Genomic DNA, 10004 nt, shown 5'->3' with positions numbered 1-10004 from the left:
AAAGCCAGTATTAAATTAATGAAATTACAATACAACATAGGCCATGTTAGGTTTCATGGTTTCAAATAGATAGTTTTAGATACACTATCAAGATTCACTTGCAATATTGTTTTTCAATACGAGCACAAAGCAAAGGCACCCTCTAAAAGCTCGCCCGTACGAAGGACGAGGAAATTTCAGAGTGCACAATACAAGCCTGTAACGTTGCATAATATGGCGCGTGTTCAGCCAAAGTATTCGTTATGGTATTTGCTACACCTAGCCAACCGGGGCATATGTTTTTCGATATGACGCCGAACGTCAGGTGTTCATCTCGAGACTACCAAACCTAAACAGACTCTATGGTGAAGCCTTACGTATTTTATTAGCCGGGCACGTGAGGAGTTGTTTGTGTCATATAGGAATAGCGTGGACTTGAGCCCTCCCTCTCGGAATTCGCGCTGCAGTAGAGGGTACTTGAGACTCTGGCGATGTGATCCGAGCGGCGATATTCGCGGGCGCGGGACTCCGCTCGCTGCATCCCTCTTGCTCCCGGTCGCGGCGCGCGGCGAGCGGCGCTCGGCGGGCGGGAGGCGCCCGGCGTCACTCACGTCGACTCGGTCTCCTCGGTCGTGTGTCCGAACCTCTCCTGTCCGCGACGTGCGATCTCTCCGAACCCTACCGGTACTAACGTACACGCCGCGTCCTAGACGCGACTCTTAACAACATATCCCTAGCGCTTAACCCTTCACAGACCCGTTAACCTGGGCTCCGTAGTAACGGTCTGTATTCTTTCAAAGTTCTTGAGTTTCGAAGTTTTCTCTCAGTGTTGCGGACTATCTAAATACAACGCGTCAGCGTTTAAACTTAAAGGGCTTGTGTCCTACCGTAAATAAAGGATTATTTGGATTGACGGAAAGTGTCTGAACTTCTGAGGTGAAGCGAGCTGCCTTCGCGTTCCATTTGCATCTGTCAAACAGGTAAGTGGTCTGTAAAGCGGCGTATTTACGCCGGTCACACACGCGGCGCGCAGTCTGCCTCGGCCTCCTACATTTGAATTATTAAAACGCTGACTGATGTGCCGGAGGCAGGCGTTTGCTAGCTGTAAGCTGGGAGATATATCTGCGACAATAGCATGGCTCATTCATAGCGACTACGAGTCGAGACAAAGACACCATTCGTTAGTAGAATTTCAAAAGTTTCACCATCGAGTGTTTTGACTGGAAGTCTAAGTTAGCGTAAAAAGTTATTACAGATGCCCCTGATATCGAAGGTTATTTATTAATAATATTAATCACGTTGCGTTCAGTTACAATAACCATTGCGTTGACAAGTTTTAATTTAGTTACCTAGGTATAATTTATTTTATTTCTTAACTCGCAATATACGTCAACGTCGAGTAGCTCATAAATATTTTCAACACTTCTCACCTGCACGGGTTTAATTATCAAATGACTGTGAGCTTGTACCTATTTGTATTTTTAGATCCACTACACTACGCAATAACTGGGTGAATAATTAATTGCACCGTAGATCAAACCGATGATGATTATTAATCTATACGATTTATTATTTTTACTTCCAATGGTCATACAGAGTAAAAGTTAAGTATACGTACGTACACCATAAAATTACAGGTAAGCTATAGTTTGACTATTTATCTGAGGCGTTTGGTAAAGAAGATATTTGCGGACTAAAGTTAGTTCATAAATTACATTTTCACGTAAGTACTTAACATAACACAAATCATCATACAGCCAAGCCTTCAATCAGTCCGTAGCTGACCATAATAAATGTTCACTAACCGCTTCAGTAAACCTGTTACTACAGGTTTACTACTGTAAATACTCATGTATTTAACTCTAGATTTCACTCTTAACCAACTAAAGATAAAGCCATATAAAATTCCAGATCAATCAAATTGTGCCTACTCAGAAGCGTAGAATTGTCCCGATAGATATTATGTGAACATACAAAGAGCCTACTTATACTATATCTATGCACTCAAGTGAACTAAAATGCAGACGTGACTACGCATCAAATATTCTCTGTTCGTTTAGATTAGGTACGTCATGCATGAACACTTCATAGCTTTTATGAAGTGAAATTTGGATTTTACATTGTAGGTATCGAAAAAAACACGGTGATTCTTCAGTAAAGTGGTATTGCATGTAAACGAATATGCGCATAACTGGGAACGCAACTGTCAATTTTATCGCTTTGAGCTTATCAAATTCACGGGAACTTACGGGTTATAAACTGTATATAAAGTTAAATTTATGTAGAAGGCTTCGATTTTGAAGAAAGCTCCTTGTGTCTACTTCCAAACATTCAAGGTCTGCGCTGCACTGCATTCTCATTGCAGCCTGACGTTACTTGCCGGGTGTCCCACAAATGCAGCGTATCTACATTACTTCAAAGGCATACTTTTTAAATCCACGATGAAGTTGACTACTCCATTCTGTAGCTAGTAAATAGGTATTTGGGCAAGCAACAAAACTAAACCTACTTAATTACACTAGCTTAGCCACCAAGTGGATGCCAGTAAAGGGACGTGGACGAGGCAGGCTCAAACTGAGACGGCAGGATGACTTGGACAACTTCCTGAACAATTGGCCGGAGGAAACACACAATCGGGAGTCGTGGAAATCAAGAGGTGAGGCCTTTGCTCAGCAGTGGGACACTCACAAAGGCTAAGGAAAAAAGAAATATTACACTTTTGTTTTCTTCCGGTAGACACCCCATTGAAGCAGTAAAAGTGACTCAGCAATGATATAATCTGTGCCAATAATACCTACCCGTGTACGCACTCCACCACGAGAGTTTAGTTTTGTCACGGCTTGGACCTTCAGCGACTACTTCCAAACAGATACTTATATGGAAATTGTAAAGGAATAGGTAAATAGTAAAGAAATAGGTTACATCGCTATCGGTTCAATTAGCCCCATACCCATGAGAGATCAAGTTATGGTTCCCGGTAAAATCGGTTGAATTAAATTTATAATGCCTCGGTCTCTGTTTGTTTTTTACGCATTACCGACTCGCGAAATCTTTTAGACTAGCTTTAACAACCTGTCTTAATTTTTTTTTTAATTATAACTTACGTACCCACTTTACATAAAATGTGAATTGTTTCACATTCGGTCGGTGCTAACTTTTAGTAAAAACTGTTCACGAAACACTTATTATGATACGAAATTCACTTATACTGAACCTTCCCTGTGACAATTTAACCGTTGAATTTTCCTTGGAAATACGAATAGTAACATTCGTTGTTAAGTGATTTATTAACATCTGAAAACATGCCTTCGCCACGTTATTGCCCAAATGTATTCAGAGGTTTAAGGAGGGATATCGTTGAGATGGGTAAGGCCATTGTTGTTTTATGTTTGCTACATTGTACTAATTTGTTTTATGGAACGTTTACGAGTACAAGATGTTATTGTTGTGTAGTAATGTATGCAATCTTCCCTATTTGACGGTTGGAGGATCTGAAGGGTCCACGGAAAGAATATGTCTAGTCACATTTTTCGGAAAATTAGATTTTTATCTCAAAATGAAGAGCTCTTAATGAACTATTTAGTTATATCTTTTGCTACCACTGTATAATAAATGTAACACAACTTTATTTTTAGTTAAATAATACCTGGTCACGGAATTACCATACGTTTAGACATTGTTCCAAATTTTAAAACCGCGATTACTTAAAATGTCACTAGTGTGACTAGACATGTTCATTCCGTGGACCCTTTATCTGTTTGACGTGATACCTGTTGACTACCTCTGTTTTCAATTATTGATGTCAATAGACGGAATAGTATTTTATTGCATAATTCACACCTCAACAAAATCAGTATAGAGGTTTTCCTTTCATTGAATTTTTCAGAAAATAAAACTCATTTAGAATTATTGTCAGGTTGAAGATACTTCAATTGTGAGTTATTGCTAATATATTAAAATATATTCCAAATCCATCGTAAGGTCTGGTCTTGTATGGATTCAACATGCATGATATTCTCCTAATACGCACTCTACTCCTTCAAAAATGATCTACTCAGTAGGTAGAACATGGAAAGGTACTACAAGCGTGCCAAAAGAACATTAAATAAATATAATCACTACCGTCAACAAAGTTAAAGTCATTACCGCAAATAAAATAAATATTACGCAAACTTTCTCCTTAAGGGCCTTTATGGGTTAAATTATATACGCCTGGGGGCGCAGAATAGAGACATATTCCACTATTGGGACCTCGGGACTTATTATGGTCGACCTAGATGCCCGGCCACGGGAAGTGCTATAGTCCTATTCATATTTCATACCCCATTTCAGAGTGGAATTGTGTGTTTTTCAATAGACTACGAGACCGCAATTTATGAGAAGCTCATAAGAGCCGTCTATAGCTCTGGAAAATTTGACATATTGTGGTAAATTATGTTTCAATCAAGAGAATTTATTACGTATTGTTTTTAAATGTTGTAGTATCATTGTCGGGCCTAGGTATAGATTTACAAATTAACTTTTTAGCACAATCAAAGTGAAAGTTTTTATGACATCTTCCCTAGAGTCGTTTAAAAAAAAACAACTAATAATTATTACTGTTGAGTTTGAATGAAAATTTCTAATAAAGTTCAGTTGATCAAATTTTGTGTGAAAGTGAGGCTCTAGTTGAAGCTCCTCGTTATGGAGCGAAACTCAAAGATGCGAAATTTAATTGGTACGAGTATGTCTGAGTCTCACGGAAGATTTATTATTAAAATTATCGTTCACTTCCTTCAGTAGGTAATTAGTTAATTAAGTAGCGAATATTTAAATCTGACTACTGATTGCACCTATGTATTTTTGTTTAATTAAAACCAAAAGTGAAATAATAGTTAATTAAAACGCACAACAAACGGAAACAGCATTTTTAATATCAAAACCACAAAGAAAGAAAAAATGTTTTAAGAACGAGTCTAGTTTCAGTGGAACAAAGCACTTTCACTGCAGGAAGATTAATAACTTTATTCACTAAGAGCAAACCTACTGTTCTCATAGTGTTCGAATTAAAAAATACAGTTTTAATTATACTTCGTTTTTTTTGCATTAGAAATAAGGTAAACAATCTTGATGTGACTTTTAATTGAAAAACACATTTTAAAAATAAGTTACGATAAATATGTAACAATTATGAATCTAATACGATATTTTATAGTCTTCTGCTTTCATAAGAAATAGTTATTGATTTTTAATAAAAAGTGTTTTTCAATTAAAAGACATGTCAAAATCGCTTACCTTCTTTCAAGTTCTTTCTAATGCTAAAAAAACCGAACTATAGTTAGATACATGTTTTTGATATGTCTTTGGGTTCGGTCTTTGTTATATATAATTCTAAATATTAAACAATGTGTGTTCTTTAATAAAAAATAATAAGGCCAATATTAGGTTTGTACCACAGCAGAAATATTTCAAGATACATACCTACGTTTTTTTTACTTTTGAGACCAATAAACCTACAGAATAGTACCTACAGTATATTCTCCATTCAAAAAGTGACACAGTACCTATCCTTGCGTACTGTGCGATTATAAATTACTTCTATTGCAGTGATGTTATACGAATGATAAACGTTACGTCAATAGTTCCCCGCTAAATGTGGGCTGGCGTTTAATATAAAACAAGCTGTGGCTTCGAGAACTTACAAATGGAAACTAAGCGGGGAATGATGGACTGCCCGCCACTACAGTCACTTTTAAGAGGATTTATGTTCAGGCGCTACTTACTCGGGTACAAAATATTTAGACCTTAGCGTATTTCATGTTGGTCATGAATATGGGAAACAATTTCTTAATCGATATTAAACTAAACAGTTTAACAATTTCTTACTTTCGAAATTCGAAGCAATATGTTAACGGGAGTCAAAGGGATTCCATTGTCTCGACTTAACACCACCAGCGCGAGCTACGCGCTACGACCGTAGCCGATCACACGGGGAAAACAGAGATATTATGGTACCATCTTCGCGCAACATAATACCATGCCGGTAGCATTTTAATAATCGTCATTCACTTGTTACACGAATTAACAACGTAGGATACTAAGATGGCTTTGCATCCTTTCCATTTATTTCCTCAAATTGCATCGTTATTCTTTCCACGGTGCATGTACATGTTTACATGTGCGACTTTGCTCTCAAATCAAGTCAAGTGATGTTAGAAAATTGCCGAGTGCCGGTTGACGCTGCAACTTCTAGCTAAGCGCATTCGTCCCCAACGGCTTTCGTTTCACGGTACCAAGTTTCAAAGCAAGTATCTTGCCATACCAGTTATGCGAGCCATGACATTGCTGCGCAGACCGTCTTGGCTAGCGTACTTTGGACATTGGTTCCGAACATTACAGGGCTAGTCTGGATTTAAACTGATCTATTATTAAATAGTTTCGACGATGTTCAGTTTGCTCCCAGCGGCTACTTACTAGGATTAGATTAATACGAGTAGGTACATTTAAAATAAAACTACTGAAACGGAAACTACGGGTCCGAATTACATGTTTATTCTATTACGTCCATAAACGATAAAACGTGGTCAATATTAATTTTGGATTTATTTTGGCAGATTTATCTATATTATACTGTGGTATACAATGCGACACAAAAAGCTAAAGATTGAAAGAGACAGACATGCCACATCGCTACAATACAGGCTAAAATGCGAATGTGTGATTGTATGCCAGCAAATTTGTTTGTTACGAATGACTGAATGGGGCAACAGTGGCCTTGGGGTGAAAGTAAATATTGCCCAAAACGTCTACTGCAATCGGCTCTCGTTAGATTTTATGTCCATTTAGGCTCTACATTTTAGAGTGTGAGAAAGTGATAATACCTATATATGAATAAGAGTTCTTCAAAATTAACATTAATTTAAAAGACGACAAATGTACACCCAGTTAACAGTTTACATTTTTTCTAAATAAATAACCACATGTGTCGTATCAATCGTAACTTTTACAAGCATTCTCACCCTAAGCTTGGCTATTTAAGTTCCAAGAGACATAAAATTGTTTTGATTACTTCAGGTGTTGGGTGCCACACATTTGCGCAAAAGTATTAATTAGTTTAATTACTATGTTATGTAGGTACGTAAAAAGAAAGTATAAAAGTACTCGACATATTATCCAACATGAAACCACCCGCTGCCCGCGGGTTGTCCGCAGAGGTTTGGATTGTTGGTGGCTGCAAGTAGGGTTTGCTCCCGGGAAATACCGGAACTGAAAGTACCGGGAATTCCCGGGATTTAGACCCAAGCAAAGAACCGGGATTTCAAAATTAAAATCCCGGTACTTTCGGGACTTTCGGGACTAACATTTCTGGTACAATATTTGACTGTTTTCTGTTACTTAGCATGAAATATCATGTTTTTTTAAAGAAATATTTTATCTATCTAAGACTGACGCTAATACTTTTACGGCTGACCACAATACTAATATCAATGAAACAAAAAAAAAATGTCGATTAGTTTGACAATGCCGACCACATAAAATAGCGTAATTTGAAACTTTAAGGACATAGGTACGTGTTTCTACGATAAAAAAACGAATAAATAGTTATTTGTATACTAAATATTATCAAAATATAGAGAAAATTTTAGTAGATATTAAAAATATGACATGTAGATTAGAATTACACCAAAATTATATAGTATAGTACGCAGAGGCAGTCCATAACACAGTTAATGTAGGCAATGATTGTGTGGTTTATATAAAGACATATATTATCGTAAAAGAGAAGTATGTTTACCTTTACTATGGTACTTTTTATTTTGTGCCAATGTTTAGAGAAAGATTAATGGTCGTTTTACCCTTTTTAGGGTTCCGTAGCAAAATGGCAAAAAACGGAACCCTTATAGATTCGTCGTATGTATCACGAATACCGGACCAGCGCTGGACCAAAAATGTGACGTCATGGAAAGGGCCACTAGGAAAACGGGGTATAGGAAAACCTGTTACTAGATGGGAAGACGAAATAAAAAATATCGCTGGTCAAAACTGGATGCAAATAGCTCAAGATAGAGACGAGTGGAAAACTCTGGAGGAGGCCTTCACCTGCGAAGACAGGGTTCTTGCCAAATATTAAAATACATTTAAAATATTAGAACTAACATTATAAAAATTATAAGTTAACTTTAGACTAATTCTAAAACACCAAACAATGTTAAAAATTCGCAAGAAATAAAAGGCTATTTTATTTTATTTATATAGATTCGTCATGTCTGTCTGTCTGTCTGTCCGTCCGTATGTCACAGCCACTTTTCTCGGAAACTATAAGAACTATACTGTTGAAACTTGGTAAGTAGATGTATTCTATGAACCGCATTAAGATTTTCACACAAAAATAGAAAAAAAAAACAATAAATTTTGGGGGTTCCCCAACTGAAAGTCAAAAAATTTTTTTTCGTCATACCCATACGTGTGGGGTATCTATTGATAGGTCTTCAAAAATGATATTGATGTTTCTAATATCATTTTTTTCTAAACTGAATAGTTTGCGCGAGAGACACTTCCAAAGTGGTAAAATGTGTCCCCCCCCCCCCCTGTAACTTCTAAAATAAGAGAATGATAAAACTAAAAAAAATATATGATATACATTACCATGCAAACTTTCATCGAAAATTGGTTTGAGCGAGATCTAGTAAGTAGTTTTTTTTTAATACGTCATAAATCGCCTAAATACGGAACCCTTCATGGGCGAGTCCGACTCGCACTTGGCCGCTTTTTTTATACTGAAAATTAAGATATAAACTGTTTTTAAAGGCAGTCCCAAAAGTACCGAAAATACCGGGAAATCCCGGTTCCAATTTTGCCTAGTACCGAAAATCCCAGTTCTTTTCAAAAGTACCGGTTCTGCAATCCCTAGCTGCAAGGTATCTATCTCGATATCTGAATTAAACATGATGTTTGTGGGACAACTGAATTTGGGAAAATCATTTATAATAATGCCGAATGTGGTCTACATGCTAACAATTTGTAGTCAAAAAATTTAATTCAAAATTACCTTTTCGTACAATGTCACAGTGACAAATTGACAATCAATATTGAAAGTCGCTAGGGGCTTCATATTTACTATTGTCACTGTGACCGTACTTATATTTATTTTAGAGGCACATACTCTGTATCCACCGTTTACTTTTCTATTTTTAAAATTCAAAATTTGCATGAATGAGAATTATAAAAATTTTTTTTGCGCTAATTAATAATCATTAACGTCATATCAGTGGAAAATCGTCCGAAGCTGCAGGATACAATATTTCTGCCTAGCGGCTCCTTGCGATCTTGACCAGTACCTACGTTCTAAATGATGATTCTTATAAATAATTATCATAGGTTGAAAGATTTAAGTAACATTTTTTTTTATTTTGTAGTAATTTAGCGTAATACCTACCTGACCCCATAGTATTTAGCTTAGGGCTCATTTAGACGGTGCGAGAACTCGCATGCGAGTTTCATTACATTGCGTCATTTGATCGATCGGCTGAACTGATGTAACCTCAATGGTCCGCAATGTAATTAAAATCGTATACGAGTTCGCGCGCCGTCTAAATAAGCCCTTATTTTATAAACTACATACCAAGTCTCCCGGTAGCCTATAACGGTAGTACCAGCTTCCGTCAACCGGTGATGTTCGGAACAGGTTGTGTCGTTAGAACCATACGATAGCGTGGCCACCGGTCAAGCCCTTATAGGGTTTTATCGATACTTTAAAGGAATCGATACTATTTCTGCATCGTGATTACTTCCCCGAAGCAAATTATGGCGATAAATTGCTTTCCAGAAAGATGTTTAGAAAATAGTCAGACCACACGTACAATCAGCGTCAAAATTAGCACATGAAACAGTGCACTAAAAGTGTTTGTCACCGTCAAATACTTTTCTAAATAGAGATATAATATATCTCGACAATATTCGTTCAAAAGTATCTGTCATTCTGTAATAGTTTGATGATTCTAGATTATATAGACATACTAGCGACCCGCCTCGGCTTCGCACGGGTA

General features: G+C 37.0%; 1 long non-coding RNA gene across 1 annotated transcript in view; it reads left to right on the top strand.

Moving 5' to 3' along the window:
* The first annotated feature begins 353 nt into the window (after positions 1 to 353).
* Positions 354 to 10004, top strand: part of LOC134649675 (uncharacterized) — a 198634-nt gene continuing 188983 nt past the window's right edge. Inside the window, exon 1 of the long non-coding RNA XR_010096977.1 lies at positions 354 to 959. This is a non-coding gene — a long non-coding RNA (uncharacterized LOC134649675). The remainder of the gene's footprint in view (positions 960 to 10004) is intronic.

This window comes from Cydia amplana, chromosome 7 (assembly GCF_948474715.1).
Source record: "Cydia amplana chromosome 7, ilCydAmpl1.1, whole genome shotgun sequence".
Classification (NCBI taxonomy): domain Eukaryota; kingdom Metazoa; phylum Arthropoda; class Insecta; order Lepidoptera; family Tortricidae; genus Cydia; species Cydia amplana.
Note: the sequence above shows the minus strand (reverse complement) of the source record. Positions and strands in the feature narration are given on the sequence as shown.